Source organism: Temnothorax nylanderi, unplaced genomic scaffold (genome assembly GCF_030848795.1).
Source record: "Temnothorax nylanderi isolate EJ_2023f unplaced genomic scaffold, tnyl_v1.0 TNYL_tig0044_pilon, whole genome shotgun sequence".
Classification (NCBI taxonomy): domain Eukaryota; kingdom Metazoa; phylum Arthropoda; class Insecta; order Hymenoptera; family Formicidae; genus Temnothorax; species Temnothorax nylanderi.
The window spans coordinates 410040-431938 of record NW_027249106.1 but is presented as its reverse complement, the minus strand read 5'-3'; the positions used below and the strand labels follow the sequence as shown (position 1 = coordinate 431938).

General features: G+C 34.3%; 1 protein-coding gene across 3 annotated transcripts in view; it reads right to left on the bottom strand.

Moving 5' to 3' along the window:
- LOC139771767 (uncharacterized) overlaps positions 1–21899 on the bottom strand; it is a 56647-nt gene that overhangs the window by 33519 nt on the left and 1229 nt on the right. The gene's annotated exons all lie outside the window — the stretch shown is intronic.

The window sequence follows — 21899 nt, the reverse complement described above, 5'->3', positions numbered from 1 at the left end:
ATTGATCAGTTTATATACCGCAAGAATAAGTTTTTGATAAATAATTAGTTCGGTTAGAATACTATATATATATCAACGAAAAAGTGCAAAGATACATTTTTTATATTATATTATCTACAGTTTCAAAGTAAGTTTTTAAAAAATATTTATATTATGAAATTATAGTCACTAACTTAAATTCCTGTTAATATTATTTTAAAATTTTATTAACACGCTAATTTTATGATTATTTGCTACTAAAACTTGGCATTAAAACCTCATGTTAAATACGATTTACATATCACATTTATATTTTAGTTTATCAACTTGTTAATTTATTATAAAATTGTATTAATAAATTTCATATTTTTAATTAAAGCTGAATCGTGAATTATTAATAATCTACTTATCTCGACACAGATTAGGAAGCTTAATCAGAAGCGAAAAAGACTAGAATGACTAGATGATCAAAATTTCAACTTTCTTTCAAAATGCTAAATCACGCATCATTTCGAAGTTAATGGGTAATAAAACGAAGAACCCTAAAAAGCTACAGATCGGCTGGGAACCATCAGCGAACTGCGACAGACTCGACATGTTCATCTCGTTTTCTTTTCCCCGAAATCCATTTGTACTTTTTCTGATGTCAAAAGGATTAACCGTTCTCATGAGAAAGTTGGTTGACGTAGTTTAATCCTACATGCACTTTGAAAGAAACACTAAATACAAAAGATGCACTTTTCTAGAACTGATTTCATAGGAAATGCGCAGGGAGAGATATTTACTGCAAATTTATAAGTGTATTCAATAGTGTACTTAATTTTATACGGTTTAATTTCCAACTACAATAGAGAGAAGAAAGTTTCAATATTTTTAAAGATGTCTTTTAAAAGTTAAACATGCAATTCTTGATTCATCACATACATAATATTGAAATATTCCATAACAGTCGTACAATATTTTAATGGAGTCAGATTTCATGAAAATAATCCTTTTATTTCTCACACACTCTCAATTGATTTCTAAATTGATTTTTGATCAAAGTTATAAAACTATCTGTATCCCATGAGAATATGAAACTTCATTCTGATTATCTCATCCGATACGTGTTTTGACACGAGGTTCATATAATATATCTATCAGGCTTTGGTATATATGGAATATCGACAGATATTCGTTCGCCAAGTCAAAATTAACAATTGACTGATAAATCGTTTCGTTTCAGTTTGAGAAAAGTTTCTTGCGCGCAAGATGAGGAAAGAGAAAGACATATATATCATATATGTAACAGTTGCGAGAGCGGGAGCGAGAGCGGGTCGTGAAAGGGTCACTAACCGCTATTTATCTCGAAGACTCTACTCTCTTTTATCTTTGCCTTTATTATAAACAACCTCGAGTCTGTTGATTTATAGACTACTTCTCGCTCTATTTAGTCTAAGTACCAATAACGAATGACTGGAATTTATTTGCGAGTTCCCGCATTGCTACAAAGAAGCTGTTTGGTTTCTTGAAGCAGACATTTATAATTATTATAATTCTCATCATGAATATATTATATTTCCAAGAAAGAGATTTTATCGCACCAATCTTTCCCAAAAAATTATATATATATAGATAGCTATCTTATTTCTCTTGATAAGAAATTAATTCTTTGAATACTATGGGTAGGTACGTACATGCGCTGAGCGCTCAGTTAAAACGTTATCTACACCATGGCCTACACACATTCATGTACGCATTCAGCGTATATTTTTTCTAATTTTTTATTTCATCTATAAAATAATTAATACTAATAAATAAATAATATCATGAGCTTAAAGTCGCGCTATTACTTAAAAGATTAAGTATGTAACTGTTACGTAATTTATTTCTTAAAGTAATGTCTCATCTCAAGATACCCCAAAATGAATTATTTTGTGCGTTTTAATGTGGCCATAGTTCAGGGACACGAACCACGAACCACGAACCAGACACGGCCCTAAAGACGGCTGGTGAGTCCTCTTTGTATGTACAATCCGGTGCAGGACATTTCGACGAAGGAAGGTAAGCAAATATTGAGAGCGGCGCGGCGCGGCGTGCGGAAAAGACGCAGAGCGGTTAAAGTTATTAGCGACGTCTTAAAGAAAGAAACAATGTCGACCAGGTGAGAAAGAAGGTGCCATAAACCAAACCGGAAGCGGGGTGTCAGCCGAGACGAGCCAGGATATTTGCCATTTCCTCATGGGCTGGTAGACATTTTTTCCCTAATTGTCCTCGCGCGCCGCGGTCGTGCTCGCGCTATTTACTTTCTTTCGCCTTGTAAATAAAGACAAGAATTTTATGAAAAAAAATCTGTAATTTCAGCATTTTCGTTTAATAATTCGTAAGAAAACAATCAGTATATGTTATGGGTATAAAATTATTCAATATAAAAAATATCGATATATAGGAATGTTGATTCAAATAATTAGAAACATGTAATATAATAATATATAAAGATATTGATTCAAATAATTAAGTTGCTCTCACATAAGTTGCCCTGGACTTTAGCGTAACTCTGAATTTTCCAAAAATTTTCATAGTAGTAAAAGTCTTTCTCTTTAATCTCTTTTTCTATAATCATAAATTTTTATATCTGTAACAGTGTAACAGTCTTATAAATATAAAACTTTGCATTCGGGCCTTTTATGTGGACATCCGCTGCGGCATTTCAGTCAGAGATTTGTCGACAGGTTTCCTTCTGTCTCCCTCTCGTGATGCTGATGAGTTTCAGCCGTTACGAGCCGCGAAACAACGAAACACAGACAGCGTGGCGTAACGCGAGAAGGGCACGAATCGCGCACAACGGGGTGTTTAAGTATCTATCGTTCCTTTACACCGGCATCTCTTGGCCCCTTCTTTTTTTCTCTGTAAGATTGCCGCTCACAATTTAAGCGCCACTTCATAAACGACCCTTCAAAAGATTATCAACAAACTATCCTCCAGTATCTAGATATTATACACTTCGCGCATGTCCGACGCTCATGCACCAAGAAATTCGCTGATGTAAATTTATGAAATTTTTAACGTACGTGTATAAAGCGTTTTATTTAACTTTTGCAAAAGTTGTCTCTAACGATAACGGGGTGTATTTCAAAATTAATTGTTCGCGGCTTATTACCACTTGCGGTTTGGTCAACGTTAAGTTATAATTGTAATTGAAAAAGCGTTCTAATTGTCACGAAATTACTAAAAATAAATGGAATTGCCGATTGCCGTTATCGGTTCTTCAGACACTTTGATAAAGCCTCTTGGGGAGAACATTCTTGTGAGTGTTTTTGAATTGATGAACAACATGAAAGAAGCTTCGAGTCTTAACGTATCCTTTCCACAAGACGCAATATTTCCATGACGTCTGTAAGAATCTGACGCATTTCAAAGTACTCAAGCTTGGTCGCTAATGGTTTATCTACCATGTTCGATGAGAGCGACGAAAACTTAACAGCTTGCTTGGGAGTTTATTACATTTCTAATGGCCTATCAACCAATTCTGCGTTATCGCGACTTTCAGAAACACGCGATTAATATCTCGAGTACTTGCCGCTTCTAGATTTCTATAGACTGTGAAACAAAGATAAACATATTTATGCTGGATACGCCGCGCCGCGCCAAAGTTACTAATTTCCACTCCTAGATCTTGATAGAAGTGACACGAAGAATCGTTGAACCCGATCTCACGAATTCTCTGCGAGCATAGGAATTATGGAGTTCGAGAAAGGTCATCGTGTCGATATTTTATAAGTCGTGCGTAACTCCATTTACGAAATGGTCGCGCTACGAGTGTAAGAAGGAACAGAAGGGATGAAGGGCGAGACGATGATCAGAAAGGATCGGTTTCGGAGTCAAAAGAAAGCAGTAAATCAGTCATCAGAAGGTCGTAGGTCGTGAGCGGTGCCCTAGTATATTCACATCCACCACGTATAATGGGGTATTAGACCGAGGGGACTTTCGAAATCCCGAAATCCGAAGATCGCAACTGAGAATGGGAGACCCTTATTAGGCTCGGCCTGATATTATTTTACGCCACTTAGGCTCCGCGAGCGTTCCCGGATATCAACGGGATTGCCAAAGGAATATTTCTACCACTGATGCTTTCTACCAAAAAAATTAATTGCTTCAAAGATAATCACATTTGATATTGTAGTATCTATATGTATAATATATATTACAGAGAGAGAGAGAGAGAGAGAGAGAGAGAGAGAGAGAGATTCTCTTTAATAATAAAATCTAATTTTTTATCTTAATTTTATCTAATATATTAAAATTGCATCTCACGCGGAAAAATCTTTTGTGTAAAGTAAACTTTAAATATTTGCTTGTGGATATTTAATGCTAAATGCACTAGAGAAAAGAAAAAGTAGATTTCTAAACTAGTTGAAAGCTCAAATATTTTTTAACTTGACAGTCCATTATATTATCATTCCTATGCTTTTTAGACACGGTAATACCTATGACAAATCGAAGACGAACCCTGTCTAAATATATGTATATTGAAAATTCCGGAGAAACCAGAGCATTTTGAGACCGCTTTTAGAAAAACTTTTCTATTCTTCTATATTATCTGATATTTACACTGAGAGAAATTAGTGACAACAAACATTTTGATTTGCTGCGGGTAGCAAACCTTTCGTTGCAATAGCAAAAAGTTCGCTACCCGCAGCAAATCAAAATGTTTGTTGTCACTATAATGACAAATATTTGCTAATACAGCAAATCCTTTTTCTCAGTGTGTGTTCATAGCAAAAAGGATTAATACCTCTTTTAAAGATAACTTTCAGGGTTACACACGTGCTTTCTTTTCTTCGAACGTACTCCATCTCGCTACAAGTGACAAGTGCGTAAAGATTCATGTGTAAATCATATATAATTAACCAACTGTTGTTAATCGTATATAATTAACCAACTATTCTCAGTAAAAAGACAATACCAATTATTAAATCAGCTCTATTACATTACTTTAAAACTCTTGTGTACATTTTATTTCATTCAAAATGTACTTGAAAATATTGAGTCGTATGCGAGTCGTAGGGCGAAAGAACGAATATAGAGAATGGAATATAGAAGGGGACAACAAATCGGTACAGGGGGCAAAGGAGAGCAAAAGAAGCAGACGTATAAAGAGGAAATATTTGCGTTGCAGGCAGTCGGGCAGGTTTACGGTACTTGCTGGCTTGCCAGCAGCTCTGACGTCACATCCTGCGTGGGCGGACATCCGGTTTTGCTGCCGGACTCCTGCCCCAGAGCGATAACAAAATCTACTTTAAAAAAAAGGAGAGAGTGAGAAAAATAAAAGAGAGGAGGGAAAAAGAATACTCATGCTGCCACGATCTGTCCCATCCTTCGATGATACTAGCATGAAGTTGCTACTAATTATTATATTCATTTAAAATTTGCAACATGTGAATAGGAATATCTAGTTTATTTTAATTTTAAATAGTCATAATTGAAAGTAATGTTTTAGCGTGACAAAAGTGTTACAAAAGTAATATGCATCAAATAATCTATACTTGCTTCCAAAATATTAAAAATGTTTAAATGATATTTAAGTTCAGAAGTTAACATTAAAGTTCTTTTTATATATTTTTAATATACAAAATTTTTGATATATCGCTTTATTATCTTTTTTAACGATTAGATATCATATTATAACTCGTCAATCTATAAGCTTCTCGCGTAAATAAGCTTTTCTTCGCTAGAGTTTGTTAAATGTAACACGGTTTAATACCTATATTAGCAATAGAGACTTCTTCGTGGGAAGTTCGCAAAGACACTCCCACGATCGTAACCGGAAATCATGGCGCATTTATTTATCAAACACGTCCGTATTGAGCACGTTACGCATTTCTGGTCAAACGGGTCTGACCGCCTTGCTGGGCCGTACCGGGCATTATTACTTAGTCGCCGCTTTTCGCGCGGAAACGACGAAAACATAACAATTAGGGTCCGTGTTATCACTAGGATAACGTCCTCGTTGCTCTGGACGTGCCTTCCGCGTCGAAATGCTCGATAATCCGATGTTTTGTGGCTAGACACTTATAGCTACAAATCCACCCGTATGGTTCAACTCGTTTTTTGTTACTAAAAAATCAAAGTGGCAATGGTTTCTCAGTTTTCAAGTTCAATAATTTATAATAAAAGGCATCATGTCGTAGATATCAAGTAGTCGATGTTTATCAGTAAATTTGTTGTTAAAATTAATTTCGCAAATTGAATAAAGCTAAAAATATGTGTTATATATATATCTTATACATACCAATTATATATACGCGAGCTTTTGAATTTAAAAAACCTTTCTTATTAAGAATTTAAAAAAGCGACTAGACCTGCGTCTGTATTGTATTCCTATACATCATATATATATCTTGGAACAGGTTGCAAATCTTCCTTAAAAAAAATACCGTGAGAATTAGCTAGAAGGAATGCGAGTGAAGGGACCAGACAGAATTTTACGGGAAACCCCGATTTCTACACAGTCGACCGTTCCGTTTGGCGCACATAAGTTTACAGTGCCTAAACCGACGTGGCGACGCGACGACTAGCCGGCCGCCTCTCTCTCAAGAAAGGACGACGACAAATATTTGTACCGTTATTATTTAACGGCAGTACTTTTTGTTGCGTAGGATTAAGATTTTATGAGACCTCTCCATAAAAAGGGGAACGTACGGACCATTGGTCGTAAAAGGGAAACATCACCGAGACTTAAAGAATCTGCATTGTTAGCAACTACACGTTGCAGCTGCAAATGCGCAATTTTTACTTCTCTCGATTGAATTATATTTTAATAAAGAACACTAAAGGGATTTTTAATAAAGATAACACTAACGTAATATTATGATATATCTAATAATTTTCTAAACATGATATGAATCAATGAATCATATATATTTCAGTCTAGTATTAGCTTCACTATTAACATATCTGAAATGCTCTCGAATTACGCTTTGTTTGCGCTATATACGTAAATGTATATGTGTAGGTAGCCAAATGCTTCTATATATATATATATATATATATATATATATAGAAAATTAATCATTATATTTTAAACATGTATGGTTTATCATTGCACAAAAAGAAAGATAAAGATATAATATTTCAAATTAATTTTTTCTGAAAAAATAATATCGGGACTTTGCCTGACAAACTGCAGATGTCACGTGGCGTTGTTCATGTCGTGAGTCACAGATGGCATTAGCTCGCAGAACAGCAATGCATTGTGCATATATGACGTGCATGACGACGTCGTATTCGCGCGACATATATGCGCGAGTGCGATGCCGCACGAGACCGCACCGAGAAGCGCATTGCGTAAATGCAGTTACATGCAGCGGCGAGTGCGGAGTGACCAACGGTAGTTAAATCTCCTCCGAAGTATTCGGTTGCAAGGAATTTTTCAGAGGAATCGAGTTATTGAAATTTTTCAGTTTACTTTATTACAACTTGCCGGCAAAACTTACGATAAAATTAAAAAAAAACTACAAAATTTTATATAATTTTATTATTAATAAGATGGTAAATGACATATAGCATTCATTATAGTGCATTAATTAAATTACATTTGTTGCATTGCGCATCATTTAATACGTTATATTATATCTGTTTACTGACATCAGCATTAATTCAGCGATTGTTGAAATATTTGCATCGTTCATGAATTGATAATTGACATGAAAGTTGGATATATTATCGCTACTAATGCAGCAACTATGAAATAATTTGAAAATAAAATTGACGTTTATTGTGTCAAAGAATGTTCCTTGTGCTAACGCGCTTCTGGCGCAACGAATTGAAAATCGTAACGCGCGTTGACGTAAAGGTAGAACGCGAAGAGCGGGCTTATTTTCCCGTTGGAACGATCCGTATTTCTCGCATTAATTATTGCTCCAAGTCGATCGCCTTTACACCGGTATTACACGCGGAACAATCGCGAGTCACGACATTTCCTTATGGAACCCATAAAATATTGCACGGCAGTTTGTTATAATACCTCGTACGCTTTCCTACGTCCTTCTCCCTCGATTTACCGTCACCTTCGTTCCCCCCCACATCAGTGACTCTCATGCCGTCTCTTTGACACCGATTTTAATCATGTTAAATTAGAAAAATTCAATACCTTTTTTTAAATTATATAGCATAAATTTTTCTTCAATTAATTATAGTTGATGTAAGTGTTATATTACATAAAACATAACATCATTTTTTGTTGAAATATGTGCGTGATACTACTTTGTGAATCTAAAACAAGCTTCTCGACATCTGAGCAGCAATAGTAATCAATGTTACTTAAGGCACAAAATCTGGAAATGTTTGAATAATATCATATTTATCGCAAAATGCAACGTATCATAATTTCCAATAACTGATTAACATCCCTGCATACAAGAGAAACAGCTCACATCGTAGAACGATTACTGTGTTTTGACAGGCTGTACATGTCTGGTACACGCAGATAACCATATGAGTCTTGGGGGCGTTTTCAGGGGCGGCTTTGGTTCCTGAGGGACTGATATATAATACAGACATATGAAGAACTTTGTTCCAAAACATGTAACGAATAAAAAGAGTCTCCCTCCCTCTATCTCTCTAATCTAATACTAAATATTTCTATTCCATAGTTATTTCTTATCTTCACATATTCTTTTTAATACAGCAATTTTATGTTAAATATCTGTAATTAAAATATCCCTTTACTATTCAAGATTACCAAAATTTCAATTTGCCAATTTAATTTCGTTTATATTTTGCGTCATAGAAAAAATCCGTTGTGCTAGAAAAGATCTGTTTTTTTCTCGTGTTCCTAAAAAATCTTTGTTATAAAGCGTTTTTCTCATGAGATCGATATGTTTCAGTTTTGTCAAAAAGGATTATTTTACTAATCGATATCTATACAAACGTATATATATATTTTTTAATATTTAATAGCTAAAAAAATCGCTCTTCTTTCTTTTAGAATAAAAAAAAAATATGGCAAAGTGTTTCTCTATCAGAAAAAAGATATATTAACATATCGAATTAATTGCCTTAGTGTGTTACATAAACGCAAGAAAACAAAAAAAATATATATTTTTTTAAATCATCTTAATGATCGTAGTATAAACTTTCTATATTTCGCAAAAAAACGACGACAACCTACGAAATCCTTAGCTTCTAGCGGCGATGCAATCCATGTGCTCATTAGCATGAACTGCGAGCAACGTTCATAAAGTGGGCCGACTCGACGACGAGGTACATTTTATACATGCACGATAAAACCCGCATGGGGCGCATTCGCACTCCCTGGTGCGACACTACGCGATGCGGCGCGGCGTTTCCGCTTCGGCACGTATGGGAAAATAACCGCCTTTTTACCTCTTATCACTGGCCGCGACCCCACGGAGACACGGAGGGCGGACGACGCGGGCTGTTCAGCTGTCTACCCCTCGAAGAAAGCCACGTTTGAAGAGGATTCAAGTACAACCCCCACAACCAGGTGTAGGAATAAACCGTCGAGCCGCCAAGGCAATCGTCTTTTAACGATAGATAAGATAAATATGTATAAGTTATTTCCAAAAATCTTTGCTTTAGTATGGAGAAATTTTTCAGACACGATCTCAATTCTCTGTGAATACTTACGCAGCGTGACAGGCTATCGTTATATATATCCGATTAGAACGCTCTGTAACGTCATTATAATTGTCACGAGTCACGAGTGCAGCAAGGGAGAAAATAGAACCGTATCATGGGAACGAGAGAGTACGAGTCCACACAGCGTTAAGGTGCAGAGAAGTGAGAGAAGGGGTGTTAACGATGCAGAAGTTTATCTCCGCGTCCTTGGCTAATCTCTGCCGCAAGAGATTACCCTATCAACAACGCGAGTTGTTATACTACGCTCTCGTACTACTCGACACGCGTGATTATCATTCTAACGTAAGGACCATATCACTGCTAAAATGAGTAAGAAAGTTCGACATCCTTGTACGCGATGTCTACAATCTCTTATCTTCTATCTTTTAGAGTTTCCATAAATTTGCGCTTTTGTGTAACCTACAAGTTACATATATATGTATAACAGTAATATGACAGTTTCGTGATTAATAAAGTTTCATTCCTATCAAATAAAATTTTAACAGTCTTAACTTGAAATAGATACTCTCTGGAATTATTGAAAGAATTTATAATTTTAATTTACAATTTCAAGTTGACTTTATTTAAACAAAACTTTTCATATGTAGGTTTACTCAACGACATTAAAGATTAAGAAGTTATATCGTATATGATAAAATGTATGATAATGTAAATCTGCAGTCCGTTTTCAATAAGAATGATAAGATAATCAATTGAAACATTAGGCAACATCGAGAAAATGTACGGGTGACAAGTTCACTTAATTCTTTACACGCAATATACGTTTCTTTCTTTCTCTTTTACGTTCTCTTTTTCTACTCTGCATATGCACACGTTTATGCCTATGGAAGACGCATAAATGTCTGCATGCATTTGTAGGAATCGTAAATGCGTGGCGATGCGTTACATCGGGGCCGCACTGCGAAGCGCTATCGCGCGCAACGACCGCCGGGCGATACCTTATCTGAACTAGTTGCAAGCCGACAGTGGCTCTCAGTAAGGCGTAAGTTTATTAGTATAGCTCCTCTTTTTCATTTTGTGAGTTGTACAGGTACAGGTTAGTTGTGTAATAATAACAGAGAACGATATTCATCTTCTGTAAAAATTTTAACGATTTTAGCTTTATTTTAACAAGTTATATTTTTAGATTTAGAATTAGTTAGGAAAGAACTATTCAAGCTCTTCATCAATAAAGACAAAAAAAATGCTGCACGATACTTAAAATTTGTCAAAGAATTCCGAGAGAAAGAAATATGTATAACAACATTTTCAAGGACGCCGCGTATCGATACCCTTGTTACATTTAGTATACACTGCATTTAAGTATGAACCTGAACCTGGTTCATCGTGCGTAGGTCATATGAGAGAAATGTGAATGTAGTCACGATCGGAATGTCTGGATTAGAAATGATCAACGCTGAAGCTTCCGGAAAAGGGTAGAGAGATTAATTGCAGGGTTTACTCATAGCCACATGTGATTCATAAAGGATCCCAGGGTAAACAAAGCATACGGATCAGTATCGAGAATCGTGTCAGATGTCGGAACCCGAACAGATTCTTATCTGAACGATAATACCCCGACATCTACACGCGTCTCATTAGACTCACTGTCGTCTTATACATTCTAAAATCGATTGGCTGACAATGAGTGAAGTTTTTCGTCAGACTTATACAATTATAGAGAGTGTCTCGAAACTATTGCATTTTTCGGTTAGAAATTTTTCGATAAAGTTGCAATCGATTCTTTATTTAAAAAAAATTATGTATAGTAAAAATAATGTACAGTAATTTTTATTTATTATTAAGTATCTTGGTAATTAAATCCAAAAAATGAAGTATCTGTAGAAATATATGCGCAAAAGTACGAACTTTCCTGAGGTCAACTGACAAGGATATGTCTCTTACACGTGATTTGCCAGACATCAGCAAAAATCAGTTGGATGAGAAAATTAAAGATTTAACCCATTTGCATCTATAAACATATCGAGATGATGTAGTCACCGGCAGCTTATATGATTATAGAAAACGCATCGACTTTCAAAATTACTATTATGGTTATCCTTAGTCATCTAATTTCGAACTACAAGATAACTGACTTGTTTTATTTTACTCAACTCGCAGATCGCGATGTAGTATTAAGCGACATGCGGACATTTATACGTGATGCCTAATACATAACCCACTAAAATAAAAAAATATATAATTAAAGTTGTATTTTCTATCAAAAATAGATATCAAGTTAAACAATTAAGGAATCTCACTATGTAAATACCAAACATGAATTTTGGATTATTTCTTACGGGCAACTCTCGATTCTAAAAAAAAAGAATTAATATCACAAAAGATTTTTTTCACACATGCATAAGAAAATATGCATCAATGTTTGAGAGTCAATAACGTTTTTTTTTCCCTAAGAATTTCCAAATAATTTTTACGTCGGAAGGAAATATACGTACGCTGTCTGCTATTCGCGACTCGAAGATGCACACTGCGCGGAATTGGTATATGTCAATCACGGGTGTTTATAATGCGCGCAGCTCAAGTCAGGTTTCGTCAGGTACCTCGTATAGGTATATCGTGAGATAAGTCCTATCGCTCGCGGCTGGTACACCGGGGCTCGATAGAGAGCCACCCACCATTTCGCGCACCACGCCACCAAGATAAAACCCAGTGCATAAGCCAGATATCGTCGGCATTTAGTCGTTCTCTGTGTGTGCATTATCACGCACTCGACATTTCGTGAAATCAGTCACCGCGAGAGCCGCAGACGATACAGTACGCCGTGCATTGGACCGCTTAATAAAAGTGCTTTCTTCTTCCTTCTTCTTCTTTCTCCTGCTCTATGGTTCACATTACATGGACAATTCGGAGCGAAATCGTCGCGGAAGTCTGTCTTCGAAGAGGCTGACTTCCGGTCAAAAACGAAGACGCGATCCCAAGGTGGGAGAAAGTGCACGGGGAGACGCTGGAGTGGCACGTATACAATGCTGGAGCGCGCTCGAGCGATTGCGAAAGCAAGAAACGTGTCTCTGAATTGTGCCACTGATTTGCTTCCCGGTGAAATTGCCGCATCTGTGAGACCGCGATTACACGTGTGGACTTTTGTTGAGATGGTGCAAAACAAAATCGCGTAAAATTTCTCTCACTTTTTCTCTCTTTCCGCCTAATAAATAAATCAAAATGATATAATTCTTTCTAATAAAAATATCGGAAATATATCTAATTTGTCGGTGTCCGATAGAGATACGAGATACGTTTTCGTTATATTAATATCGTTAATATTATTGCTATCAGTTATTGGATATTAAGAAAAAGAAATTTGCAACACTGCAGTGGAAATAAATCGGCGGAAATGATGCCGCATCGAAGAAAGTGGTTCGCTAAGCAAAACATATCTACCGGACGAAATATTTTCGCTAAAGATCAAGCAGACATGGTTATGCTTCTTTCATACGCTATCGTCTTGGTCTGTGTTACGAAATAGCTAGCTTATCGTCGTTCGTACTTGCAATTAAAGTGAGTTAGTTTGCTGTCGTATGAGAAATAAATAATACGTATATAAGATATTTTCCATCCGTCTACCATGCGATAAAAAATATTTAAATAAAATCAATTAAAAATTATTTCCCCATTTTAGAATTAGAAGAAATATATAAAATAACCACGCCCTACCAATTAATGATAATAATTTTTGTTAAATAAAAGCAATATTATACTTATCACTTTCATTGCGATTCATTGCAATTCAGATACGGATTTACAAGTTTAATTTTTTTATAGCGTATTCGCTGTAAAATCATGGATTCATCGATTTGCGGTGCTAAATGTTTAGAAAATGTGTGTGTTTTGAGAAAAATTAATAAGAAATATCACAAAACAGAAACAATTAAATTTTTAATGAATTTAGAATGTAGTGTACAAACGGTATTTTAAAATAATTATACAACAATAGTGTTCCATGTTACTTTCCGGCGACACCCGGTATGCTAGCTTACACACAATCCATGTTCGTTGTATCGTTGAATGCGACGGCCCAAGACGTTTTGTACTTGCACGAACTCTGCACGTAGAGCCGTTTCAGGAAACTCGAAAACAATGCCTACCGCCGACCCTAAATGACGTAACAGCGACGACTACCTGATGCGGTGTGGAAAAACTTCGTCGCGACACTCGCGACACAAGCCTTTCGGTCCTCTTTCTCTCTCTCTCTCTCTCTCTCTCCCTCTCCCCCCCCCCTTAAACATTCCTCTATAGGAAGTACTTTCTATTTAGTTAGGAACTATATTGACACTGTTATATATTTACACTTTGATTACCAATTTCTAAATATCAGAATTGAAAAGTTTATTTGTTAAACTGTCTTATATCTATATATAAGCAATAAATGGAGATTACAAGCAAACCTAATTATTAAGTTTTCCATAACTTAATCGTCCTGTTTATGAATAATTTTAAAATAATTTCGGAATAAACTCTTCAATTCTTGATAAAATCGTTCATAAAATCAGAGATCGAAAAAATTATTATATAAAAAAGGAATTATTTACTGTATTTTTATACCTCTTTCAAGGAAATCAAAACTATTAGAACTAATTTTTTTACTTTTAACAAATTACATATTTCTATATTACATTCTATGTGATTATTTATATCATTTTTTGTGTTGGTTAAAGAACGATATTATCAAAATAAAGAATGGTTAAGCTTACATGAATTATTTCTGACTCGCTATTCATCGTCGATGGTTCAACCATATTAGCTATCCTTACGTAACGAGCAACGTCAAATTTCCATATGGTAAACCGATTCCTTGAACTAAATGACGCGGCTGGCAACTCCGACGAAGCTATCAAAATATTAATTAACTCTTCATAAAATGTTATAATCCTCTTTATATTCCCTTTCTGTGAAATTCTATTTTAGCCTAATGACATAGGTCTATTTTGTAAAACCTCAAAATATTAAAATGTATAGAAAGAATAATATAGAAAGAGTCATAAAACAAAATAGATACCTTGTCGAATTGTATACTTAGGTGTTTAAAGATTTTTGTGTTTCAAATTTATCCTTCAAAACTACTGTCTAGACGCAGTGCATTTAAAAAATACATAACTACACAAAAAATTCCATAATCTCCCAAAACTAACGCAAGAAGTATTAGCTTTTCTTTAATGCTTTCCTCGAAAAAAGATGTTCTGAGTTATTGTCTGCAACGTGTACCTCATTTATGGGGACAATTTTTCCTTTTCGAAAAATGGGCATTTCTCAGTCTTGGGTGAAGTGCAGTATTATCTATTCGTCTCCATTACACGACAGACCGTCAGCTACCTATTATTGCCGGTTTTCCGATACAAGTACAATACATCCTCGTGAGAAGCAAAACAAGCATAATTCATGGGAACACGATAAGAGACAAGCTTAAAAATAGGGTCCGGAATGAGACATGGCATTGTGTAACGATGGATAAAAACATTTTGACGAATTCCGAGTTCCGAAGAGCTATATGCATGACAATGGCCAATATGTATAATTTTTTTTTTTTATTATATCGCACTTAATTATTCTTTCAAAATGAAAGAAATTAAAATATTATTATTTAAAACATCTAATTACATCTAATTTTGAAGGATTAATACGTGGCATAAATCAATTAAAAATTTCCAATTACACAGATATCGAAAAAAAATACCTAATATGAATGTAGACAACGCGTCAAATCGTATAAAAATAAAGGCTGATGGCTTGATACAATACAATATTTTTGTCGAACGTTATAAAATTATTACCTAAGATGATTTCATAAAATAATCGTAAACCTTGATTTATAAAAACTTTAGACTCAATTAAGGATTAATATAATTCTAAATTGTAGTGTAACTTGTAATATATATTTGTAACAAAATAACATACAAACAACTTGCAGAATGCTTGCCAATTAATGAATTAAAACTGAAATGATCAAGCCAAGAGTTAGCAGACAAATTTAGACGAAGGCGGAGCTAACTTAGTAGGAAGAACTTGATTCCTCATAACGGGCCATTCGCCTTCCACTGAAGCGGCCATTTTGGAGCATCCCAAGCATGCTATTCTTCTCTTCATAAACTCATCTTTCCTATCTCGTCTTTCCCTATCTTTTCTATCTATTTTCCAACCGCCTCAATGATCACAATAACATTAATTCCGATAACAGTTTAAATGATTTTATACGCCATATGAGAGAATTTCATATAAAAATAAATAACATAAAATTACTGTATAATCAAATTAACATTTACAATTGTATATTAATTCAAATTATTATAAATTACAATTGTAAACGTTAATTTACAAAATTCTAAAATCTTATTAGCTCTACTATATCATGATAATGATTATTATTAAAACTCTAGGTATTTTGCATTTTAAGATTCATGAATAAAATTTAACCTTTAATGTGCATACGTTTTTTCGGTACCTTTTAAGGTGCATACGTGATCTGTCACGTTCCACGCTATTTTTCCCTACCTTAAAGTATCTATTTTAAAAAATCTAAAAAATTCATGAAACATCTGTCTACATTGTAGTTGACGATTTTATAGTCATTTTGATAAACATCGTTTATTTAATATCTTCTGACAGGCTTGCAAGTTTTACAGTTACGAGCAGATATCACTTTGGCTCGAACGCCGTAGACCCACGCGGCCACGTATGCACATTAAGGGTTAAACAAAACAGTGTCAAAATGCGATTGATTAGATTAAATCGCTATCATTATAGGACGGTATCAATAATTACAACCAGAACATGAGGATCATATTAATACGTAGAAACAGAAAAGGCATGAAATTTGGATAAGTGACATGATTGTTGTCGTGTACTATGACCGTGACGTAAGACTGTCTTAGTTGTAAAACATCCGATAACGTGGATGGACTTGGAACTTTCACAGTTTGTAGAGCGTTCAGAAAGCGTAAATTATACATCGTAAATCTCTACACAGTTAAAGGTTATACTAGGTTATTTCATCTCATTTCATAGTTATATCTCATAGCCATTTAACAAAAAACGTAAACAAAAAATCTCTTGACTTTCTTTATTAATATTCTCTGTTTCTATTTATGAGTACCCATTGTAAAAAATACCTACACTCTAATGCGTATTCCGTATGTGTATGTATGTAATAATAAAGCATTGAAATCGTGTTACTGTTGCAATTATAAACAATCATACGCATGAAATTAATTGTGAATATATCGCATGTGTGTAAGTTATAATATTGTATACATACGATGCATATATGAATATATCTGGGAAAAGGCAAAATAGCAGATAGATTATCAATGCAATGTGAATCACGTTGCAGCTAAGCATAATCGAATATAGATATTATTATTAGATTAATTTTTATTTACGCGAATATTCTAACAACATTCTGACACACCACGATAACTCGCTTAGCTCGCCTAGTAATTATGATAGAGACGCATATCAGTTATTCGGTAATTACGAGAGATATGTTACGTTATCCACTCAGTAACATGATACATGCAAAATTGCAAGTGTTACCAGACCGAAGAAGGCGATAAAATGTACATGATGATAAGGATCAATAACATAGTAGTGCATATATTTCATCCGGGTTAATGATGTTGTCTAACGAGAGAGAAATTTTATTATTAATAAAAAATTATTATCACAGCACAAGAAGACTAACTGTTTATGTCAGAGTAACCAAACCAGCATTCAGTTTATCTACAGATTAAGAATACGCTTATTCTGTAATTACTATTTTAGTGACTATTTTTTTCATCGAATTAGATTAAGTACGTGGAATAGGTCTTAACTCGATTGTTAATAACAAATACCGTAACTTGAGCAGCACAATTTTTTAAAAAAGAAGAAAATATTTTGATTACCTATATCACGTAAAGATTTCAAACTACATTACGCAAAAATTTCGTTAATGATATTCTACAATGTCGCGATTGTTTAATGTAATATACATGGATGTGCAGTTTGTACTGCATCCGCGTCTCATTTCTTAATTCTTCTTCCTTCTATATATTAAACTCCACGTAACTTTAAAGTCTCTATTATTGACAACAATCAAAGTAAAAATTCTGTTTTAAAACCTTTTTAAAATCTAACCGTATTTTATCAAATATACAAATTGATCTGCATCGCGCGCGAGCTATTAGGACGAACGGCTTCGCTATGCGAAGAAAATCATAAATTCACCCAAGATTGAGGCTGTGACGACAACAGAATGCACTGTGGTCGGTTATCGAGCAATGTTAATTATGCAATCGACACAAAGTTATAACTTCAATATATACAGCTTGAATCACATAACTCGATCAGCCCGTTATTTCCTTTATCGATAACCCAATAAAATACGATTTATCTTTTGTCATCTTATAATTAGATGATATGGTCCCCAGAATATTTCTACAAACTAATTATAGCACATCTCTTATCAATTTTTTAGCTTCAGTTGCAACTTTTTAAAATATAGGTATAACTAGAAAAATTAAATTATATCCAGTATATGCGCCAATGTATTCAGCGAAGGAAGGCGACGGCAACGCGATGTAGCGAAGGATGACGGCAACGACTATACTATTGATACGACGATGGCGATGATTTAATGTACATCGGTTTACGTGAACCATGACTTTTGTGTGGCACCGTGACCTCGTCACGTTGAACCCGACGCAGGCACAAGTACCCGACTGTACGGCGAATCCAGGCCTTCGACGAAGGCAACTTTGTAGACAACGAGAACGATTGCGATCGTCCCTAAATTTTTCCGATATCTATCTATACATCACGATTCCTTAAAAATTTCCATCCCTCTTTTATAAGTTCGAACTCGAACTCGAAATAGCTTTGAATAATAAGTATTGAGGTCAGTCGTGCAATTATTGGTCATCGTGAAATTATTGGCCATTTAAGTTTATGAGCTTCCGATTAGAGAGCAATTTTTACGCTTACTCACTTTCTATTATTAAAGGACCGTATATTTCCTTTTTTTCTGAACCGGTAGAAACGCGATATAAAATTTTGTCCACGTAATATATTTTAACAAAAAAAAAATCAAATTATTAATTTATTAAACGTTCGATTACAAGTAGACAATAAATGCATAATTTTTACTATAAATATAAAAATAAAAATTTACAATATAAAAAAATGAAGAAAATTTTCATATAAAAAGCAAAATGCTTTTTTATGAATTTTTAGCTGATCAAAACTGTAAAAACATCTCGCATGGACGACTTGACACTTTGCACTTTCGACGTATTTACGTAAAGAGTTACGAAATGAATGTACGAAATCGCCTGACTCGACGCGATAAGATCTTTCGAACTTCACCTTCTTTATATAAAATATCATATTTGTTATCTTGACATGTTCGTTCAAAATGTTTGCAGGAACTAATGGCGCAATAGGTCAACGAAAATTTTATGAAAAATTGTTTCAATAAGCATTTACTGAATTTTTGGCAAGAGCGTAAAGTCTGGTAAATATAAGTGTGAAACTGTGCGAGTTACGAATTGACAAAATAGCGAATACGAACAAAGAAAGGACGTCGACGTTCCGGTAGTTTCGTCATCTTGATGGGGACCGAACAAACCAGATACCATAGCTTGTCTCATTATATTACGGTATTAAAAGCAAACGGTCCATTTGTATAGACGCACTCACGTGACTCATATAGAATCCCAACATGGCAACGCGCCATACCAACGTGTAATAATCTTCCGTTCATTAATATTTCGAGCAGAAAGTTTACATATGTATACATAGATATGCTTGTATTCAAGAATTCCGTACGATGTTCCACATAAGAATTATTGCCACTCAATATCATAATTCTACACGTTAATTTCAAAGAATTTAAATTTTTGCTTTGTCATATATCTCAATGTTTAGAAATAGTTTCTCCACACTCCCATACTATTATTTTTATATATCAGAAAAATCAATCAATAAATAAAATTAAACATTTTATTTATTCTTCCATTATTTTTACGTATCTGTTCTTTTTAAATTAAAAAAAAGTGTAACAGACGATAGGTATGTATTATCGTAACGAGAAACAAATTCTTGTCTGAATCAAAAAGCAATCGAAGGCTCGTCTTCAAACATCACGAAATGACACGCGCTGGAATGACTCAGGAGACATGTGACGCAGCGAGCAAGTGTTTAAATAGAAATAATGGCGACCCTGACGATTGAGCCGATAAAATTCAACCGTTCGAGGGAATGGTCAAAGTGACTGTTACAGGTGCTATAGCGATGCGCCTGTATTAGCACAGAATACGACAATAGGACGACTCCTTATGACATTGTTATCGAAATGCCGAGGATGACGATACAACTTTCTATCTTTCCGCGCAAGTAAGTTTGACAATAAATAAAGCGGTGCTTTTGCGGTATGTTTGTATTAAAATAAAATCTATAGATAAATACAAACAATATTTTTTCATACGTAAAAATTATGTATAAATATTTAAGCAACTGACATGTAACTTGCTGCGTCTAGTGAATAAGCACATATTTTGACATATTACCCACACATAACACATCGAAATAACCCAAGTATCTTCTTATAGTTTGTCTTATAGTCAGTAGCGTCAATATAAGGTTAAACGGCCAAATTACGAGCTCCAAAAAGAAATGTTGAATTATAATATAATCAATTTATTAAACGATCAATACAAACAGTTAGCGTATCGACTGTATACTTATTGCTAGTCTTCTTGAGAACGATTTAATATGAAAAAAAGGAAGTAAATATCAAAAGCATAAAAAGATGCATAAATTAAATCTTCTCTCAATCAATTATTCCAGCGTTTTTATATATTTGTGATTTAATTGGGGTTTTTTTATCTGAATTATATTGTTGAGAGAATGTTTAATGTTTTAGTATTTTAATTTATGCGTCTTTATGCTTTTGATATTTCTCTTCTTACATATTAATCCATTCTGAAGAAGACAGTCGAAACGTTAACTGTTTGTATTGAGTTAATAAACTTTTTTTATTAAGAAGATAATTTAACATCTTTTTTGCAGCTCGTAATTTGGCTGTTTGACCTTGCATAGCTGTGCTACTTTCAAGCGAATAATTTTTCTTTTATTTCAGTAGCATCAAATTGCTGTGTATTCAAAAGCTGCGGTTTATTATCTTTATTAATAATTAGTAATTACTATGCGCGGTATTGGTATAATCGATCGCGAAGCATTACGTGATATAATTATCTACCACAAACCGCAAATAAATACAGTTGACCATATCATAAACGATCATTACGCCCGCACAAGCGATGATGCAAGAAATACTCAACAACGGTCATCGTTTTCTAAATTATTAAAAGGTACGATTGTATTGAGATAATTATAATAATAATAATAATAAATTTCATGTAAAACGTACAAGTTTACAAAACCAATTTTAATTGGTCAGGACATAATAAAATATCTTCAAAAGTTAAAGCTCCTTAAGACCAATTTGAAAGAAGAACGAGCTTTTTTAAAATAGTCAAAAAATTCATTTTATGATTGCAATAAAACTAAACTAGTAAATGCATATTTTATGTTTAATAAACTAAATTTGCTAATAATTAAATATAAAGACTGATGGTTTTCCAACAACATTACTCTCAATAGCAGAAGAGAAACTTGTGATACGCGACTCATTGTTTTTGTATTTTACAACTATATAACAATTGAACAATTGTGAGACAAAAGCGCGCTTCTTAATCCTAGATTATTATCTGGGATTAAGTAAAATCTTTACATTACTCTCAAGTAACATTTATGATATCGAACCGCAGTAAAATATGTAACCTGGAATGCAAAAATTCTAGAGAAATGTGACTTAGGTATAACGAGAAAATTTTTCTATTCAAATATCGAGGACGATTATTAAAATTTAGCGCGAAACTTTCCATTTTGTAACGTAATAACTGTAAAATCAGAAAATCATTATATATATATGTACATTTTTTAAATAGTTTTAAAATAACAATCGAAAAATTGCATGTTGCAAGTTGCCCTTACTAACGTAACGCCGAAAGATGTCGAAAGGACATTCGCGACGGACGCAACGAAGCTGAATGCAACTGATGGCTGTACCAGCCAGCAGTATATGCATATACTGGCGGGCGTTATCGCAAAACCAGGGGCAGCGTTATCACTCTGATATCCAACATATATACATCCTTCACGACCGGCCCCTGGCCTCCAGTGACTCGCGAACCACCGACTCAGTTGAGCGCTTTAGTGACACACTGTGTACATGCTATCTCAGACGT